The sequence below is a fragment of the Haliotis cracherodii genome, unplaced genomic scaffold (assembly GCF_022045235.1).
Source record: "Haliotis cracherodii isolate W230 unplaced genomic scaffold, xgHalCrac1.p SCAF_5, whole genome shotgun sequence".
In the NCBI taxonomy this organism is placed as follows: domain Eukaryota; kingdom Metazoa; phylum Mollusca; class Gastropoda; order Lepetellida; family Haliotidae; genus Haliotis; species Haliotis cracherodii.
In genome coordinates, this window is record NW_027266308.1 from 9,165,145 (window position 1) to 9,188,582 (window position 23,438).

The window sequence follows — 23,438 nt, forward strand, 5'->3', positions numbered from 1 at the left end:
ATGTTTCTAGATTTGGTCAGTACGACAACCGTGCTCGTGGATTTCACCGAAGTGGTTAACATCTGACACCTGCATCACTTCGGGCTTTCCTATCAAATGGAACGGGGCGGTCGGGTAGCCTAGTGGGTAAAGCAGAATTTCATTATGTTGAAGAACCAACATAGTGATAGCAATTCGTAATTTATATTAGTTCTGTGTACATAAGAGTATAGAATCCTAGTTCTGCTCGCCTTGCCCAATTGTGTGTTGTTTTGTTGACACCTAACATGGATTTACAACATCGGCGCCGCAGTTTCTCGGGGATTAATTAATCAAAGTTGTTCAGACAAGGGGTGTTGCTTCTATACCCCAGATTTGGGTAGATTATTGGTAGACTGAAGCTTATGGTAGTACCTAGGCCCTATTTCAAGGGAGGTTTGGCGCTATTATTAAGTATATCATTTGCTTCAAATGTTATTCATAAATAATTATATCTATCCATAACTAGAATTTTTGCACCAACCAAGGTCCAAGTATTCGTTTCTTCTATTTTACTTGATTTGCCAAACACTGCAACATTTGTTTTTTCACCTTTAATCTTTAGGTTATTTGTTACACGAAATACTCTTAGACCATCAAATAACTCGTGCAGAATTTTTGGAAGTGGCAAAAAGTACCAAGTCATTGCCAAACAACAAATGACAAATGTTTAAAACATTAAGTGTTATTTTTTTATTTTCTTGTTTGATATGTGGTGGACGATCATTGTGGAATATATTAAATAATCTGGGAGACAAAATGCACCCATGTCTTATGCCGATGTTGGATTTAAAGGATTGTGAAATGCCCCGTCAATTTTCACTTTATAAGAACTATTTCCTGACATTTTATTTGAAATAGCTTTGTTAGGGGTAGTGCTCTGTCAACTGAATCAGAGGCCTTTTGAAAGTCTACAAAGCAAGTGTATACATTTTTCTTTTTACTTTTTGTTAAAACTATCAAATAAATATTTTATGAACAAATACATTACTTGATGTTCGGTAGCCCAGAATGAACATCTTCATTTTTGGAAACAAGAAGTCTAGACTCTCTAGACTCTTTCCTTTTAGGGTCTGTTAGGGGACTTGTTTGTTTATTGTGACGTGATACACTCTGTGGCAAGTTCCAGATCCCAGAGGAGTTCCTAGGGAGTTAGAGATGACACAGCAATAACTGGATGACACATTTAGTGCTTCTGTGAGATCCTAAAAGATAAGCACATACTACTTGAAACCCAGACTGGGTCATGCGGTTGACATTATGTGAGAATGAGGTTCATGAAGTTGACAGGGCTAACTGATACATATAAACAAGGAACATCCTGCCTCATGATAAAAGTGCTAACACCAGCTAGCTACAGATGTTTGAAACTTAGGCCGTGGTCAGCCTTTCACATACTCAGGGCATCTCACAACAGACTCTCAATAAGACTCAGATATTTACAGAGCGCTGAGAACTCACAAACAGGGCTATGTAACTTTCAAGACTGGATCATGTCCAAAAAAATATTTCTTGCAAGGTACGTACTATTTTTTTTTATTTTCGTGCAAAGTTGAAAGGAAGCAGGACTTGCTTTCAAAATGCCACTTTGGGAAACATGTACATTGTCACGTGTTAGCTTTTAGTAATTTATTAAAATAGAGGCGTTTCTTTTCGTCATGTTTGCGGGTATAATATGTCCAGAGTTTTGTTTAATGGGTTTCAAATGGTTTTCGATTAGTATGTGAAACGTAAAATATTAAAATTTCATAAAGAAGAGCACTCCACGTATCTTTCATGTCGGGGACAATACGTATTGAATGACGGTAGGGTGAAGGGCGTTTAGGTTTAGTCTTTATCATATGCGCAGTGGAAATGAGTATCTATTGTTCTTTTTATGTAAAATACATTCATTTGAATATTACTTTTTCTCATGTAATGTAATGTAATGTAATGTAATGTAATGTAATGTTATGTTATGTTATGTTATGTTATGTCATTAAACATTCTTATGGAAAGAAGGAGATAATAATGCTGCATACCCGCATTTGAAACTATTTCCATGCTCCTGGATTTGCCACTAATTTTTCAGGCTATTTCCAAAGGGATGTTGTATAGATAATCTCCCCCGTGTTAAAGGAAAGCCATATAGTGTTCCAAAGGGGGTATTGAGAGACTCCTTTTACGTTTGTTTATACCTAAATAGTTAAGTAAGGAGAAAATAGTATTTCAAATATAGTTTTCCAAACGGGGTACAGAACGATTCCTTTTACGTTTTTTTATGCCTAACTAGTTAAGGAAGGTGAACATTGTATTTCAAACACGTATTGTAAACTATTTGCATGCAAGAAATGCGAGGCTCCCAGATGTGCCACTACGTTTTCAAGCCATTTCCAAAGGGATGTTTGCGTAGACAGTCCCTCGTGTTGGTTGGGTTGGTTGGTTGTTTGGTTGTTTAACGCTGCACTCAGCAATATTCGAGCTATTTGACGGCGGTCTGTAAATAATCGAGTCTGGACCAGACAATCCAGTAATTAATATGATGCGCATCTCTTCACGCAATCGGGATCGATGATCGTGTCAAAGCGAAGCTATGTATCTTCCCAAAGTGCGTTTTTAAACAACTCTTTTTAAGATATTTGATGTCTAAATGAATGTGAAAATAACTAATCCTATTTTAAACCCGCATTTTAGCGTTCCAAACGGGGTGTAGAGCGAATACTTTTACGTTATTTTATGCCTAAATAGCTAAGGAAGGAGAAAATAGTATTTCAAATACGTATTTTAAACTATTTCGATGCGAAAAATGCGAGGCTCCTAGATGTGCCACTCAGTTTTCAGGCTATTTTCATAAGAACGTTTGCATAGACAACCCCATGTAGTAAAGGGAAGCAATATAGTTTCCAAAAGGGGGTATAGAGCGATTGTTTTAAAGTTATTTTATTCCTAAATGGTTAAGGAAAGAGATAATAATATTTCGAACCCGTATTTTAAACTATTTCCATGCGAAACATGTGAGCCTCACAGATGTGCCACTAAGTTTTCAGGCTATTTCCAATGGGACGTTTGCATAGACACACACACGTACACACGAACACACGAACACACGCACTCATTCACTCACTAACACACAAATAAGAAAATTAAAGTAATGGTATATGTTAACTATATTGTTCGTACTATATAAGGTTATAGAAAGAGATGGCTGAAACTCGTTAATGGAATTGTGATATACATAAACCAAGAGCATATATTCCTAGGTATAAAGACATTGGTTCTAGTTTAAACTGCCTACACCTTGTGCTAAAAACTGGTAACAGTGTTAACATAAATTATAGAATTCTAATGGTTGTACACATTTCTTCAAATGTTTATATATTGTCATTATTTTATTTCTTCCAGGCATGGACGTTGTGAAACAAACGTGAGTATTATTATCTACAGTGGCCATGTAACCTAGACATTGTAGCACCCTACCTTCAGTTGGTTACCGGTTTTCATAAATGCACGGCGAAGATAATGGATATCGAAGCGTTATGTTTCATTTAGTACTCATAAATGTAAGTGGCTTTACGCCACTCAGTGTCCTGGAGTCTTAAGCAATAGAAAAATAGGACTTCTTTTGAAAACTTGTTGATTTTAGACTTTCTACCTTTGTCTACAGAATGAAGACATATGGCACACAAAAGAGCTCGGCACATGTAAGAGTTTACTGGCTAAAGTTGATGGAATATTCCAGTGCAAACTGTGTCCAGAATCAACGTCACGGCGGTACAATATCAAGGAAGGACACATAAACAAGCACACACAACATGCCGTCAAAGTTGGGGGTATGTATAAATTGGTGTTTGTTATTAATCTAATATTGCGTGGTATGTAACTAGCGTATACGTGGCATTACGCATACGTGTAAAACGGTGTCTATTACTCAACCTCACAAGCCCAACGCACCAGTTTATATGGTATAATAGTGAGGTGAGGTGAGGTAAAATGGGGTTTAACGTCGCGTCCAAGATTATTGTACTTATATAGCGACGTGCATGCACGTGTTTGTGTGAGTGTTTGTGTGAGTGTCTGCTTGTACTGGTCCGGACTGATGCCGTTTTATTGTGCTAGCTCACTAAGATACCATGCCACAGTTTAACATGAATACCCCACACACAGACAGCATACTGACTCCGAGTCGACCAGTCCTTGTTTTAGCACCTTAATGCCGAGCGCCAGACATGGTAACAACAAGTACCATCTTTTGGTATGACGCGGCCGGGGATCGAACCCCGGACCTTCCGCTCACCGGGCGGACGTTCTACCACTAGACCACGGAGGCGGTCCGGTATAATAATCCGTATTTGTGTCCTTGCAGATTTATGGGTGTTAAGCTGCTTTTTGGATTGTACTCCCAGACAAGACCGGTGCCATTACCACTGCCCGTGTGGTAAACTCTTCCGGAGAAAGTTCACATTTGTCCGACACACGACCAAGGTTTGCCCTTTTGTTCTGACAACAAACCAGACAGCTTCTGAGGAAAGAACTTCAGCAGAGTCCCCTAGCATCCAAAAAGTGAAGAGAGAGCAAGTTCCGAAAGAGACATGTTTTTTCTGCAATGCAATGATCTCTAAGAAAAACATTAAAAGACATATTGAGACACACAATGCACAGGATGAAGTGAAAACCAAGTCATACCAACGTGGAAATGCGTTGATAAACACCGCGGTCTCTACATGATCAGCAAGTCCAGTATCGGTCCAGATTACCCACTTCATGTACAAATGAACACTGTCACACAGCAGATACAATGTGAACATGAAAATTGCAATTTAGCTTTGGGTGTTGCAGCAAGGGGCAATGTAGGTATTTATCAGTGCCCCCATTTGCAATCAGTTATGTTTGCAAGTGAATGCCCGAAAGAAGTACACCTCCAGTCAGAACATGCTGAAAATCTTTGTCAACAGAAGGTAATACATTCTGCTAACATGCAGGTTGCCCAGAAGCTTGTAGACACTGCAGAACAAAGCAAAATACCTGTCGTCGTTTTATGGGAGCAGAAGCACTCTGTAAACAGCGTTTATTTCTCCGTGTATGATGGAACGAAGGAATACTGGGCTAAACTCGGTCGCGCTGTAGTCACATTCTACAAGGACAAAGGACAGCTGGATTGTGTTTGCTGTAAAACCACCAAATCTTGCGTACACAAGACTCTTGTCAAATGGTATTTGGCACAGGAACACCCAGAGTTGCTGCACATTAGCTCGAAGGGAAGCGGTTACATCTGTAGTGGACATTATCGTAGCGAGGAACCAACAACATCGGTCACCTTTGAAACCCGAACCTTACAAGATTCCGGAAGCAGCTTCTGTAAGACATACCCACCATCCGGACAAGGTGCACGTTTAATGGCAAATTATCTAAAGTCCAGGAAGAAAATACCACCAGATTTTAAAGTTCTGGAAAATGCCCCATTAGGACATCTAGAAAACTTGTCACCTATCGAAGCACATTGTGTAATGTGTGCAGATGGAGGAGAACTTGACCAGTATCTGGTAACCAGAAAGGGGAAGATATACGATTAAGGTCATGTGTATACAGGTATGTATGGTGACTGTGAATACCTTACAACAATTTATGCAAACAAATGAAAATTACTTCCTAGCAAATGAGAGCCAATTTATGAATGTGGACTGTAATTTGTAATCCGACAGGTGATATTGCTTGGGTGAGATGATGCGATATTACCTAGGACATATTGCTTCAATGAAACTGCATCATAATGCTTTCCAGACTATTGTGACGTCATCAGTTGTCACGACATCACTATCTAATGGCATAACTAATCTGTCTACCATCGAAACTGGGCAAGCTATGGCGATTTAAACTGTTATTGAACAGTGTTGATATAGTTGGCATAAAAAACACAAGGGTGCGATTGCCTGTATAGTGTATCATAATAGTATAATTTTGAATATGACTTTTCTCTACAATGTTTTAATTACATTATTTCATTGTCAGATGAAGCTGTTTTCATAAAGAAGTGCAAAGCGTGCGGTCACTTCTACAGGAACCAAGAGCACAGGGATGGTATACACAATTTTGACGACCACGTGTTCCTGTCAGTTCGCCTGTGCCACTGGTTCAGAGTTAACTTGAAGGTACATTATACCTAATTTAGTTAGTTTATGGACGACTCCCTTCTCCAAAACAACACTTTGCATATTTATGTCATCGTGATATCTGATTGTTGTATGGCGCATTGTTTGTTGATATATGCACTTGATGTGGGCCGGTGACATTCGGACTTTAAACACTTTTGACTGTTAACTTAGGATTAGTTTAACAAATCGGCATAATGAATGTGATCAATTTCGCCTGCTTAATGGTTTCAGAATCCTACAGCCGTAGGAAGGGCTGCCGATATCTTATCAGACGATTCCGGTTTACATTTTCCCGGAGGCAAAATGTTACAGGGATATCTGCACTTTGAGGCAATGTGCGATCACAAGTACAACTTTACCTGTGACATCTGTGGCCGTTTTCCATGTTGCCTGGTGACAGATGCAAATAGGAAATGTGCATTTCCATTAGCATTTAAGTCTATTTTATAACTTCCAGTGTCTAAGAAATGTGTAAGCGCATTAACGATGTAGTTTCAAAATATAAGAATGGAAAGCAAAAATGTAAGGTCCATTATCTTATGGTTGGTCACAAACAATATCCCATAATGATGTTTCCTAATCCCTGTTCTCTCGTCTCTTATGGTAAACATGTATTACTTACAGTGTCACAAGTACCAGGGACAGAAACAGCTACAGATGGAATCAACATGGATGTGTTTTGGAGCCAAACGGTGGAGGCGTCTATTTTACTTCGAGGTTTTGGAAAAGGTGCAAATCCTCATATTGTATTATAAATGACTCATCTTGTCTGTGTGTGTGAGAGAGAGAGGGAGAGAGAGAGAGTGAGTGAGTGTGTGAGAGAGAGAGAGAGGGGGGGGGGGGGGGGGGGCTAAAATTAAACTTACTGTAAGGATATTGTTTATATACACTATAATGTATGTATCATTTCATTCCCTGACAGAAGCAGCCAACGTCGGGCGTGTTACACCTAGTTATGACAACTGGGCTCCTTTCATTGGATTAGCCAGAATAGATGAAAATGTTTTCAACACTGAAGCTGAAAAAGTACGATTTCTCAGAACCCATCTTCAAGATACAGATTTTGATACAGGGGATAAGGAACTGACTGAAGATTTCCTGATCCAAATGTTATGTGAAAAGAAGGTAAATATGACATAATCGAAAGGCCTTATTGATATCAACTAGGCACATTTGTATAATTCTTGCAATCTTGATAGGCGTAGGTAGTAATATTACAAATTGAGATATGATATGATATGATATGATATGATATGATAAGCATAATCACTCATGTTTTCGACATTTTCTATATCATATCATGTAGGTTCTGGATGTACGGCACTGGTGTACAAAGATGGAAGTAGACGCCAAAGGGACCAAATTAGAGATGATCAACAGCTTGAAGGAAAAGTTGAAAAGCAAATCAACCTTCAACAAGTTATTTTCAAGCATATGGGGCCATTCTGGTAGTTATGCCTACTATGGCATTTAAAATGATGAATAAAACATATTATTAATATAAACATGCAATTTAGGGTATTGTTCAATGTATGTGTACTCTGTGTGTGTTCCAACATTCAAGTGCCAGACCAAGTGATGCAAAATAACTACTTACTTTGTAACACAGTGGCTTTTGCTTGGTAATATTATTTCCGTTAAATGTCTTCAAGATAAGCCATCCCCAGCCCCCTCTGCATAAGAACCAGCACTGAGTCTGTTAATGGAATGTCATTTTGTAACTTGAAACTCCACAATCTGACTTCTGGAGGATATAGTATACTGTTAAAAGCAAGGTTAAACCAAATGTGTCCCATCACTATGTTAATGTTCATTCAGGTGGATGGGTATCAGCGTCCTGTCCCCATAGAATAGTGTACGCATTCGAAGCTATTCTGAGGCCTGAAAGTGTCAGAGACCATGTCGACATAATTCTATCTATGTCAAGACAACCGCCAGTCATCATTAGTGACGTAGCCCCAATGATGTCACGCCATGGTAACAAGCGGCGGAAGAACATGTTCTCGCCCAACGAAGGACGCTTGGCTGAAGCGACCGCAGACAACATAAAAAAAACTAAGGAGGGGGTATTTTCAAAGAGTATACCTTGCATAAAGGAATGGGTGACAGTAGCACCAGTCTCCGACAATGATTTGCCAACCTCAAATGAAACGTTCTGTTTGCTGGATAGGTTTCATGAAGGGAATACAAAATCAGATGAGGAACTCCTAAGGCGTATAACGTTTGTTCCCGAAATGAAGGGCTCAATAAATTCACAAGTTGAAGAGCAGCTGCACAGGGAAATGAACGGGAACAACTACTTTCTAGATGCGTTGTCGCCGGGAAACTCCATGTTTGTCCGGCGATTGCTTCTACATTTTCACAATGAACATACAAACAGGAAAATGACAGAAGCAATCAAAGGAAAACTGAACACAGACATTTCGTTTGGTGAAATACGTCATGACAAGTTTGACAGCCTGCATCTTTCAGGTAAGAACTTATAAGTGGCATTCTATGACATGATCATAGATGACGTTTATTGGGAAGTGAGTGAGTGAGTATGGTTTTACGCCGCTTTCATCAATATTCCAGCAATATTGCGGCGAGGGACACCAGAAATAGAGAATCTCACCCGAGTGTCTGATATCAAATACATCAACACGTCGAGTTGATAAAAGTGGGAAAATTCCGAGGCTTGCCGAGGGTTTTGCCACTTGTATCAACGAGTGTTGATATATTTGATATGAAAAGACACGAGGGTGAGATTCTATTTATCATCCAACATCATTCTTTCAATTTTTTCAATTTGTAGACAATAATTAGCAGTGTCTTCAGAGTAAAATGTACTGCAAACAGCTTCAGTAGCAGAGCCATTAGTGATGTCATTTGATTGTGACGTCATGGTAACCAGTGACGTCACAATGGTCTCCAAAGCATTGTGATTTATATTCATTGCAGCGATATCTACAGTGTAGATATCGCTTGATCTAATCCAAGCGATATCTCCTGTGGGAGCCAGTTTTGGATGATAAATAGAGAATCTCACCCGAGTGTCTTTTGATATCAAATATATCAACACGAGTTGATAAAAGTGGAAAAATTCCGAGGCTTGCCGAGGATTTTTGCCACTTTTATCAACGAGTGTTGATATATTTGATGTCAAAAGACACGAGGGTGAGATTTTATTTATCATCCAACATCATTCTTCCAACTTTTTCAATTTGGAGACAGTAATTAGCAGTGTCTTCAGTGTAAAAAGTACTGCAAACAGCTTCAGTAGCAGAGCCATTAGTGATGTCATTTGATTGTGACGTCATGGTAACCAGTGACGTCACAATGGTCTGCAAAGCATTGTGATGTAATTTCATTGCAGCGATATCCTGTGGGAGCCAGTTTTGGATGATAAATAGGCTTCACATGTGGGAATCGAACCCGGGTCTTAAGCGTGACAAGCAAGCGTTTTAACCACTAGGGTACTCCACCGTCCATATGAAGAAATTGAATACAATATAATAGGTTGACATAATTTTGACGATATACGCCAATCAGCACGCACAAGCGTCGTATTTCATTTCCAAAGTGACATTTTACCTTCCAGATTTGGACAATGCAGCAGAAAAAGAATGTAAATTGATACAATTTATTTCTAACATGTTGATATACATGTACCTAAACATGCAGCATGATTTAGCACCCATTACGTGCCATGTCTAATTATAAGTTAGATGACAAGAAATAATAAAGGCTCTTGTTGTATTTTATTTGAACTTTTACAGTGGCATGTTAAACTTTATCTGTTGTTTTTCAGTGATCCATTCATATAATTTTCAAGGCTATTGTTCCTTTTACAACCAATGGAATCTGCTTCGTCGGATAATCGTGTTGACCTCTCATATTTACAGTGAAAACAGACCTTTGGACGAGGACTGGAGACGCACAGAAGCACAAGAAAATATCGCTCAAATGTAAGTAACATTTATGTATCTGTTGGGCAGTGTGGTACCATAGAGGTCGGTGTTCTTCCCGATGGTCAATGTCCGATTTCACACGTGAGAAATGCATGAAGCAAATGTCTTATGTCCCTGTATGGGATATTGCTAGAATAGTGCTAACAGCGGCATCAAATATTAGTCATTTCACTGATGGATCTGTTGACCTGCATGTATTTTTAACACATTAATATAATGTTTTAATGTGAAGTTCTCATGTCATGAAGTATTTTTCATTTGACGAGAGGCCGGTCACATGACCACGAAACTGACGTTTATAAGCGTATGAACAACACACATTGAAATTTAGATGCATGTCTTCATGAGACTGTATTTCAGAAATTGTCGTAAACAATGGCGGACTTCTTCCACATCCCCATGGGAAACTCCTGGAAATTCCCTATCACGAAGAATTGAGAAGTGTCAGTATTGATCATTTGGGCATTTTCATCTTGAACTTAGGGTTTCTGCATACAAGTGTTTGACTGTATGGCAGTGATGGAATATCCTCGTTACGACTCATCCTAGTGAACATAATATTTAAAGATATGCACACACAGACTATGGACTCGATCCGTGCCTAGATTGATACATGCGCACACACACACACACACACACACACACACACACACACACACACACACACACACACACACACACACACACACACACACACACACACACACACACACACACACACACACGCACATATATATAATTATATATACACACACACACACATATATATATATATATATATATACACACACACACACACACACACACACATATTGCCTACTTTTTATTGTACTTTTGTATGATACAGATCACAAACCTACATTGAAACAACTGCAAGAAGCACTGCAGAAGGCTAGTCCATCAAACGTGACAACGTTTTGCCAAGGGACATCAGAACGACTTCTGGCCTCGGTAACCGAACACGGGCTGCGTTTTAGAGGGAGAACTCCCGGAGATGGCAACTGTTTTTTCCACGCAGTTGTGGATCAGCTTCAACGCCTCGATACCAGATCAGTGTTTGACAACAGGGGACGAAGGATGGCAGTAGTTGACAGCCTACGGAGGTATCCTTATGTAAGTGCACACCGGACCATATATTTGTGCATATGTAAGCTCATACAGAACCTTTCTATATAAGGGCGAGCTGTCATGGAAGACGCATGCCACTGATATATGCTTTGGCGAGTACATAGGCTAGTATTGGCTTCAAATTAATCTGTGTCCAGGAACACATTTCGAAAGGATAATACATAATCAGATAACAACATAATGGAAAACAGCATTGCCAAGGAATCACATAGAGAGTGCATGCAGATAACCACTGTGACGTGTTATTGGTCTGGTGAGGGTACTGGGGTTGCCCTTCGGGTGCAGATACACTCGATAAGTGAATACAGATGATACAGGATGTCTGCGCACATCATTCAATTTCATAACACAGGTATTCAGTGGGGTTCAGGTGGAGGTACGAAATTTCGCTGGACAAGGCAGTTCCACGACTGGTATAAAACATGCCGACTAAAGTGGAGGATAAGGTCAGTTCTATAGCTGTGTACATGGTCGGTATTTTCTAACATGGTTAATGGACGTAACTCTTCACAGCGAATAGATGACAGCTTCTTGTTCCTCGCCCCATTCAACCTCACCTCACTATGATTAGAGTTTAAGGCGCATGTAGGTGTTTAATTTCAGAGAGTGATTGTGGTTTTAGCCGGTCAATGGAACCGTTGATGACCTCAGAAATTAGATCTATAGATGGTACTCATGTGGGAAATGTAACAATGGCTTGCGGCGTGACAAGCAAACGTTTCAGCCACAATACTACACCCACACCCCAAGTGTGCCTAAAATTGATATATGATGAATTACTAATTAAAATGCTACTAAACCTGCTTGTGTAACGTCAATTATATATACTTGTTTTCTATAGGAAGGAGGCACACACCTATCCAATTTTGTCGATGTGCAACGGCACAAAACCTGGAACCTTTACTTGGAGGCCATGTCTACACCGGGTGAATACGTTGATCACCTTGTAGTACAGAGAACATCGCAGTTTCTCAAAAAGGACATTGCCGTTTTCACAAGTTCCGAAGATGGAACCGCGTCCGACAGCAATGTTGTAATGATATCTGGTGGACCAGGAGCGGCTATTATGTTAGGTCACTACCATGAAGCACATTATCAAAGTCTAGATTTCCAACGTGCTGGTAAGTATTCTATATTCAATATTTTCATTCATACGGGTAAGTAACTAAAAGATCAAATATGAAATAAGTACCCACTTTTGCCACACATTTGCTTTCACCAACAGTTCTTCTATATCAATTCTTCTAATTCAAGAACCTGGGCCAGTGGTTGGCATAATAAGTGTTATCATCCGATACATTTTAGTCGTCTCTTAAGACAAGCGCTGGCGACTTATTCTAAATAAATACAAAGTATAGAAGGTGAGGTGAAATGAGGTTTAACGTCGCGTCCAAGATTATTGCACTTATATAGCGACGTGCATGTACATGTGTGTGTTTGTGTGGCTGCTTGTACTAGTCCGGACTGATGCCGATTTATAGTGCTAGCACAGAGATACCATGCCGCAGTTTAACATGAATACCCCACTCAGACACAGTATACTGACTCCGAGCCGACCAGTCCTTGTTTTAGCCCCTTAATGCCGAGCGCCAGACAGGGTAACAACAAGTACCATCTTTTAACGTCTTTTGGTATGACGCGGCTGGGGATCGAACCCCGGACCTTCCGCTCTCCAGGCGGACGCTCTACCACGAGACCACGGAGGCGGTCACAAAGTATAGAATCTAATACAACCGCATACAACGCGGAATATTTCCTTTAACTATCACCACTATTGAGCCTTTTACGCCCAGTGGAATCTGTTTCGTCAGATTATCGAGACTGGTTAATCTCTGTCCTTGACGTGTTACATTTAAGAATTAACTTCAATATATATCTTTTGCTTTTATGTTGCTATAAAGGTAAAAACCGGTTTGCACACTGTGTACAAAAGCATAAATAAGTACGTCAACGATAGTAACTTCACAGACTGTCCATTAAACAAACAACTGTAGCCAACATTTCGAGCTAAAACAGCGCACACACTTCATAAGCCAATCATAACACAGTTGTTCTTTAGTGACCTAAATATTTTTCGGTTTTTGTTTCCGCCTAAAATTCCTTGGTTAGTCAATGAAATGCCATGGAATCACTTGCAATGTATATAAGTACAAGTAATAAAAAAGTATTACATTACGTATATGTCATTTTAGCAATCTGTTGCTGAAACAATCCGTCATTAATATTGTTATTTTAGGACAAGTGGAATGTTCCACCGCGCAAGCAGATTCATCACCATTGCCGGCGGAGGATGTGGTGAGTGTGATGAAACATATTGATATTTTCATCTTTACAAATATGCTTACGATACAGGAGGAACTGCCTTAAGGTAGAGAGTCATGTAATAATGTTTGTTATTACAGGGCGGTTTAACTTTAACTGTTACTTGTAACCTATAACTTACAATATATAAAGGAAATATAAACTTGGCGGATACAATGATATCTTTGATATATAGATATAATTTGTTGTATGTTTTTCAGTTTCAAGATATCTGTAATGATGACAGAAGATTGGACGAAATAGTAGTGACGATAGGTCCCTACCGAATATCAAAATTGGATATTCTGACAATAGCACCAATACTTCCGAAAGAAACAGAAGACCAGCTGAGAGTGAAAATTGACAAAGAGACCAGATGGACTGTGGGCTGGTTAAATGATGAGGTATGTGTACACCACTGTATACACATGAAGTACATTTATTAAACGGTGATAAAGTGGAACAATAACGTTAATAATATTATGTTTCTTTGCAGATAATAAACGTCTTCTTGTATGTGCTGTGTCAAAGGCGGGGGGTAAGTGACAGGATATTCAACATACCGTGATATATACATATCATATGTACAAAATGATATGTAGATATGTTTACAAGATGCCATGTCATTCATTAATAGATTAATCAACTTTGTTACAAATTGTGATAATGTGTGCAAATACCAAAACAATATTCGTCCTTGAATATATCACTTGCTATTTTAGAATATGTTATTTGTTTCGGGGTAAGCAGAGAAACGCAGCTTTATCAAGTCAAGTTATAGAGGGATGGCAACATTTCAAGTCCAAAAGGAGACGCCGGGCGCCACTTGTTCAAAAGGTCAGAATTGCTTTTTAGAAATATCTGCAGTTACAATTTTAAACTGAAGACAAAATATGCCAAGGGAATATATAGTTTTTTTATTCGCCCGTAAAGAGATCACCCGTTTAATAAACATACAGCTGTAAAACACGTTGTATAATACCAAAGCGCGTGCTTATATACTGCGGGAACAAGTTTCAGTAACAAATATTGAAAACTCCCAACATGGGCTTATTCAACGACATTGCGTGTAGTGACGATAGATCACTGAGAGGGTATGCACACGCAGTGACCCTCTCAACCCTGATGCTATGCTGACGTCACATGACATTGTTTCGTGGCTGGATCTTGTAACAATATTCTACATATTACGTCAGAGGGTATTGTGACGTGTTGTAATCTTTTTGATGCAGGATCCTGTTCTACAAGTCGATAGTAGAGCAACGACAGACGTAAGTTTATGTTACTATAAGGGTAAATCTATTTTTCTGTGCATTATCATTTGCGGAAGCCCGAGGTCTTCCATTAAGACCGAGGGTTTCTGCAAATGATAATGCCCTGAAAAATAGCGTTACCGTTATAATAGCTAAAAAGGATTGAATTTGTTATCAAATAAAAAGAATCAACAATATCGGTTTTGAAACATTTACTGCAATCAACACGAATGTCACTGACCCGCTTTTACAAATATGGAAACGCCATAGAACAAACCAGATGACGTCACTATTGAATATGACGTCACCTTTCCCTATCCTAACAAATAGTCAAAACCCAAGTATGACATCATCTGGTTTGTTCTATGACATTTACATATTTGTAAAAGTGGGTCAGTAACATATTTAGAAAAGTTATACACGGCAAGTAATAAATGAATTACTAAGCTCGCTCCTGTTTAATAACATTTTTATGAAACTCGTGAATAGTTTCTTGTATCGGAATCCCTTTCGATCGTGAGATACCAGAACTATTCACTCGTTTACTAAAATTGGTATTACACAGGAGCTCGTTTAGTATTCTCTATTTGTCATAAAGTGGGAATGGGTAAAGAGAAGACGTTGAGGAGAAGATATCATTCACTGTCGGTTGGTGAATAAGAATCGCCTAGCCTTGCAAGGCTTGTCATTATTGAGAAAAGAAACTTAAATCTTCAAGAAAAAGCATTTTCTGAAATTGACAGTATCATAAGTGATATAAGATGCACTGGAAGAGTTTCTGAACCGCCGAAAGACGCCGACATATTGAGGAAATGAATTGCATGAATTGAATAAAGTTGATGAAGACAAACATTCCCTTAATGTAGCAACAGGTAACTGGATACATATCAATCGTTGCACATATATGAAACCTTAAGACGGGATATTATGTTGTTTGTTGTTTTAATGCCACAATAAACAATAGTCTAGGTATATGGCGACGTTTTAATCATGTACATGCTACTGTTGGAACTACTTCTAGATTAACAATATAATATGAGGTACGGTATGAAACAAAAGGTATGTTTTCAAGATGGATGCATGTTGTTATACTGTCTTCAGTTGTCAGATATATATGGGCAGTGAATGTCATAAGAAACGTTTTAATAGAAGATAGATGCAGTTCTTTTGATGGTTGATGTTTTAACATAATGACATGGAAACGAACTATGTACATGAGATGAACATAGATATAATTTACCAGTGATATTTTATTCAATTAAATATTTTATGGCTAACTGAAAATTGCACAACACAACAACATAGGCTACTGTGAAAGACTCGCTATACTCTTTCATAGCCAAAGAAATTTTGAATGCAGTGAAGAATGTGGAACCAAAGGTACTTTATTTGTACACTGTGAATAATTGTGACAGTAATGGGCATATACGCCACTGTTTATTGTTCGTAAGCTAACCAAAGGTATGTGTCACAAATATAGCCCCGTATTTCGAATATTCAATAAGTAATTCACATGAAATTCCATTCTACTTATAAAATATGTGCTACTTGGAACATCGTTCCATTTCAGAATACAACAAAGGAAATACCAAGCAAATACGGACTGCTGGAGCAAGTTCCAGTGGTAAAACATAATGAGGTTTCACTGATACATCTAGATGGTCGATTCCATTTCATGTTGTACTGAAAATACATTTAGTATACATGCGACCTGTGAATATCCGGGTAGAATAGGTCTTCAGCAACCCATGCTTGCCGTAAAAGGCGACTATGCTTGTCGTAAAAGGCGACTAACGGGATTGGGGGGTTAGGCTCCCTGACTTGGTTGATGCATGTCATCTATCCCAATTGCGTGGATCGATGCTCATGATATTAATCACTGGATTGTCTGGTCCAGACTCGATTATTTACAGACAGCCGTCATATAGCTGGAATATGGCTGAGTGCAGCGTTAAACAACAAACCAACCAACCAACTAGTACACATGCATGTGTTATGCACATAATGCATTAAGTACCCATGACAACAAACTGTTATGATTCATACCTAAAATACACCCGTGAAGATCCGGGTCAGAAAAGGGTCTTCAACAACCCATGCTTTTCGGAAAAACGGGGTCTGTGCTTGCCGACTTTTATTCAGAGAATTTATCTCCATAAGTTTGCATGGAAGTGATGCGACCCTATATACATGTTGTATACACGTGCACTCTCTGGTTTCATAAGGTAATATAGAATTGACGTAATTTAATTCGTACTATAATTCATTAAACATAATAACTAGTAATAATGGTACAATGTTTCAAAATTTCATATAAAATGTATTCGCTCCTGAAATTCTGTTACTACGCTCGGGACACAAATACATTTCTATATGTTTCTGAATCAGAAGAGATTTTCGGATTCGTGGTGTGCTGACCAACCTCTGCCATTGAAACGAATACGAAGAGCTGAATATGCGGCATTGAAGATCCAAACACAGGTACAGAAAGTAAAATCTGATTCATGAAATATCTGAAAGTTCTGTTCTTGTTCCATCACATGAAGACTTACGAAAGTGTTGTACAGTTCGTATCTTAAGTTGATAAATAGTGTACATTTGTTAAAAGTTGGTTTGTGAATGACCATAGAATTGTTTGTATTTCATTTAGAAACCGAATCCTGAGGTGCAGCTTAAAAGGTATGATACTTTTGACAATAATATATGAAAACATTTTAATAATCATAATAAATCTTTGCTTGAAACATGATACGATTAAGACGATATCATAAGTTTGTGAATAATAAATTTCTATACTTGTGTCGCTTGATACACATCGACTAGTCACATAAGTTTGCAGGCAGTTATCATTCAGCAATTAAAATATATTGGGGAAAGAATAATTACTAATTGCATTTACTGTTGCGAAAGAGGGAATACTAGAGATAATTATCAATTTACTACATATTATTGCAGCACAAAATGTGTCGAAAAGGCGACAGTGACAAGAAAAGCCATGCGTGAGTATTTGTTTAGAAACCAACCTCATATAAGAATTAAGACACACACGCACGTACGCACGCACACGCACACACATTCACACACAGACAAACACACAGAGAGAAAAAGATGCCCATGGTATAAACTCAAAGTATCAATATGTTTGTTTAATACAAATAGCGGTTCCTGCAGTAGACATGAAGGAATATGGTGACCAACAAGTGAACATACTTGCTGATGATCTCGAGGAGCTGAGGACTGTGGAACGATCAGAATTCCGAAACGTGGTATGAACATTCATATATATTGACCTACAGTTTCAGTTGTAAATATACTACTCAAAATTTGATAAGGATCGTAGATATTTTTCTTAATAAAAAAACAAAATAACTGCATAACTGGCAATATTGTGTTCAAGTGAAATCAAAAACGTCTCCAACACACTTGCACGCGCATTTCATGCCATGGGAAATGCCTTGCACATCACAGTTCATGCTTTTGCTACCATTGCACGATTTCCAATCAGGCAATCATCCCTTCTGGACAGCAACCACCCTGCGTAACGACCTCCTGAACGCCTCGGGGGTGAATGTGTCCACTCAGACGATACGGAATCGTCTTCACAATGCAGGTCTCTACTCGAGAAGGGCATGTGTCCGAATCCCCCTGACTGTTCGACACCGGCGGGAGCGATTGGAATGGGCTGAAGATCATGTCACTTGGACACGGAACGATTGGGTTCCAGTTCTGTTCACCGATGAGTCCAGGTATTGTTTGGACTTTACAGACAGGAGGCAGCGGGTGTGGCGACGACAACGTGAACGTTTCCATGATGCCAACATCAGTGAACATGACCGTTATGGTGGTGGTTCCATCATGGTCTGGGGTGGAATCAACAGAGATGGAAGGACAGATCTTCATGTCCTGGAGAGAGGAACAATGACGGGGGTGAGGTACCGGGATGAGATCCTCGATGTGTACGTCAGACCCTACGCTGGTGCTGTTGGCCCTGAGTTCATCCTGATGGATGATAACGCCCGTCCTCATCGCGCCAGGGTGGTTGAGCAGTACCTTGAGCAGGAGACAATTGTCCGCATGGATTGGCCAGCGCGCTCGCCGGACTTGAACCCGATTGAGCATGTCTGGAACATGCTGCAGGTTGCCCTTTCACGCCGTAGAGCACAACCCACGACTTTGGCAGAGCTCGGACATGCCCTCGTGGAAGAGTGGAACAACCTTCCCATTGGGAACATCCGGGTGCTTATTGACAGCATATCTCGACGTTGTCAGGCCGTCATTGATGCAAGGGGAGGTCATACTTGATATTGACACTTCATCGACTAAGTGTAATGATGGACTATCCCTCATAACTGTGTAATTCTTTCTCTTGTTTGCTGTTAACATTTTTTAATGAAATGCCTTTTTTTTTTTGGCAGATTTCAAACATTCCATATTGATACAAGTTCATGCCGTTTAAGAATTTTCATTCATAACAAGATTAAAAACGTTTCTGAGTCAGCGGCATGTCTTTTGTTATGTTTGTGGTAACTTACACACATATCACCTAGTGATCCTTATCAAATTTTGAGTAGTATATTATATTGGCATAACAACTTGTGAGTTTCAATATAGATAGATAGATAGATAGATAGATAGATAGTGTTAATTTCCAATCTCTAGACTGTAGTAAATGTGTCACGAATAACAATATGAAAACGTATTTTTGAGGACGTTTTTATTCCATTGGATTTGTAACTATATAAATATGTTTCTGTGTACACTTGATAAACGGTATAACTAGGAAAGTTTTGTTCCTTTAGTTGGAAAAGATAATTGATGAAGATGTACCCAGGCTGTACCGGTACCCAACAAATGATACAGAAGAAGTACCTGAAGAGTTCAGGAGACATGTGCTTTATTTTCAACGAAAGAAGCTGGAGAGGAGAAGAGCCATGTCCCACCTCAATGCTGTTGTAAATATTACTCTAATGTGACTTCACGAATGTTGAAAACGCCTATTAATTTGCCAGTGTTTGGAAATACTGATAACCATCTCAACACAGAAATACTGAGTTACATATTAAATTTGCTTACAGATAAACGGTATATTCTTACAGTGACATTTGTCTAACCGGCCTCTGTCTAAAGCGGATATGCACGTATATGAAGATATTTTCGATCCAAACTTTTACACGTAAATTTATACTGAGAGTACATGACATGACTTAATGATAGAATGACTGCTTTCAGGGATATGCCATACTGATGCAGTCCATGGAGACATTTGGTGACGAGGACAAGAGGTCCAAGGTAAGTATAGGATAAAATAAACTTAAGGAACATATTTAATTTTCCATCAAGAAGCTTCTGCTTGTTTGTCATCACTATATAAGAATCAAGCGGGTATTAAGAACGAATGAGCTTTGTTTCCACAACTGACCGATAGTTTTACGGCATACACTACCAACAAATATACAGAAATGATGTAGTGATTTATTTAATTTGCATTTTCAGACTTTATGACATCACAAAAAGAAATCTGATACTACCCGATGCTGTACTACAATTTGGACGTCCAAGGTATGTGACTGATGATTGTAAGTTGTAATTCATAGTTCTGTCCTAATGGTTGTACGGGTGACAGAAACACGAGGCTTCAGCCATCACAAAAATTGCTGTCACTCGATTCATATATTTTTCAGGAACGTCTATTTCCTCAAAGTGGTGGAAGATTTCATTTTCTACCATGCCAGAAAGCATTTCGAAACAAGGCACACAGGTATGTAATTCTTGAGTGGGTGAGTGAGTGAGTGAGTGTGATGTTCGTGGATATCAGTATACCAATAATAAATGAAAGGATTTGTCAGCATATTAAAGAGGAGAGAAAATGCCGAGGTCATGCAGGTCGAAGTCATGTAATCCTTAAAGGGCAAGTTCACACGGAAATGAACCATTTTTTCTTGTACTTTTTCCACATTAAAAGTGTTAACATAGAAGTGTCATCGACAAAAATATAAAAACATCATATTTAATTAACATATTTTTGGCACTAAAACGATTCATATTTTTCACATTTACCAACTGTTCTATTTCCATAACAAAAACACCATGGCTTATGCCCCTTGCAATATGACGTCATTGGTGCCAATTGATAAACATCATGACGTCATCATGCTTTGTTAGAGCCGCTTCATGTGGGGTAGGTACAGTTTTGTGATTCTAGCATCTCAGATGCCAGCCAGAATTGTGTTATGCTGAGACACCACTGCGCCGGAGTGTGTCGTAGACCATGTTGTTTTACCGCAAACTGGTCCTTGATATCTTTTGCGTTGAGAATAGACAGGGACCCCGTTGAATTTGCACCAATTACGTCATAATCTAAGGGGGATAACTCAGGCCTATTTCGCTCGTAAAACGAAGGCCTCATAACGGCATATCACTTTCACACTATTGTGAGCTTCCTACTTTCACTGTGAAAAAAAATGAGTGTATATTTTCAAACACAGATACTAACTAATTCTAAAATTGCGTTTTGTTTAGAAAAAGAAAGAAAGTGATTTTTGCGTGTACACTTCCCCTTTAGATAACTGTCACTTCGTTGAAACCATTTTGTGTAAATATACTACTTTTGCATTTTCAACATGTATACTCGAACCCTGTTTTGTCGAACGTACCGATATGTCGAACCTTGTCTGTGGTCGTGACCGCCTATACAAATACATATAATTTACCCGCTTATGTCTAATTAGACATGATATAACATATCGTTATCTCGAAATTTGACTTAAATATTTAATGCTTGCCACGTTAACAGTTTTGAGAAGCGCAAATAAACATCTCGCATAGTTGTGAGCAATTCTCCTACATACATGCATGTATAGGCCTATTTGTAGTATATTTCTTCTCACATCTAACAACGCTGTAAATGGATTTTGAACCAATTGTTCATACACGTATGTAGTTACAGTTTTGTCCAGTTGTCATGTATGTATGTAACTTTTAGTACGTTATTTTGTTTCAGATTCATGACAGATTGGATATGCGCTTATTTAAGAGAAAGCGTTATGAGTACATAAGAGTATATCTATTACAAAAAAATGAGGACCGGGTTGATATAAGAGTGAGTGAAAGGTTGATATTGGAGTGAATGAGTGAGTGACATTAAGAAGATATGTTGTTTGAATATTGAATATTTGATGTTTGTGCTTAGTGGAAGGCCATAGAAAACTTGTTTAATAGAAATTAACGTAAAGCAATTGACAAATTATCCACTTATTACAAGGCTGGATAAGTGAAAGAGAGCTAAATATTCCAATGAACAAATACGCGAAATTGCAGCAAATTAAGAACATGTAGTGTGCAATTCATGGTACTAAATTAAATATAAAAGTCGTGTATGAACCCTATTTACTACTAGATTGTAATCAATACATTCCTGGAATGTACAAGTAAAACAACCGAAACTAAACAACACATTAACACACAAATGTTATTTCAGAAAGTGGTCATATGTAACAAGTGTCATATTTGGGACGACACTTTCTTAGTAAAGTACAAATTCTCGCACTTTGTTTGGTTGAGTCCCTATCTAATTACCCACTCAGCCACCGAGGCTTCCGCAAAAATGGAAGTACGACAACTGGTAGTCTAGATCACGTACTTTGTGTACCGTTCTGACAAGTGTAAATTAGCACAGCTCCCATGGCCGAAAGCTATGAACTTTACTAAGAAAGTGTCATCCAAAATATAACATTTGTTACATATGACCACTTTCTAAAATGACATTTGTGTGTTCATAAACTTAGCACTTTTGTCTCCAAAATTACTATAAAGAATAAGAAGGCCTCACTGCACACTTTGGATAGCAGAAATACCAACCTGAATATAAATACAATACAAAGAACTATATATTGCACCTTACGGTTTATTAAGCAGCAGCTGTGACAAGTTTATAACAATGTCATTCAAAGACTAGAACTTACACAATAGGCATCCGGTGAGTTATCACTGCTGGGGTCAAGAGATCTACTCACTCACCCAGTGTCAAACTGGGCATCATTGAGCAGAGTACTCAAGCAGTCCAGACAGACGCAACCAATGCACTGTGTCAAAGACCGACTCACTTATTCTCAGATCTGACGTTTAAAGACCACCCCTAACACATGAATAACTTCACTTAAAGTCAAAGGCTCTTCACTTAGTTTACTCTTTCCATATTTTCAATTTTGTAGATATATGTTTGTACATATAGTCTAACACAACCATTAGCCATCAAATGTATATAAAGTTCAGTTCAGTGTCGTCTGCAGGAACTTCCATACGTATGTGTAATGGATGGAAGTGACAGTCGCTAGGGCAACGTGAATGAGTGAACTGTTTATTTGAATAATTGTGTCATTTGGGCTACTTGCTCTGTGTTTCTATCTAATACTTTCTTAATTATGTACTCACGACCCCAAGAACGCGAGGGTTAGTACTGGTCTTCAGCAACCCATGCTTGTAGTAAAAGACGACTAACGGGATGCATATCATCGTATCCCATTTGCGTGATCGATGTTCACGATGTCAATCACTGGATTGTCTGGTGTAGACTCGATTATTTACAGACCCGTGGTCATTAGCTGGAATATTGCTGAGTGTGGCGTTGAATAACAAATATAAATGTATTAATCGCCTTAAGT

At 38.7% G+C, this 23,438-nt stretch overlaps 1 pseudogene; it reads left to right on the plus strand.

Moving 5' to 3' along the window:
- The first annotated feature begins 4,605 nt into the window (after positions 1-4,605).
- Positions 4,606-21,786, plus strand: LOC139442402 (uncharacterized; annotated as a pseudogene).
- Positions 21,787-23,438: the final 1,652 nt, after the last annotated feature.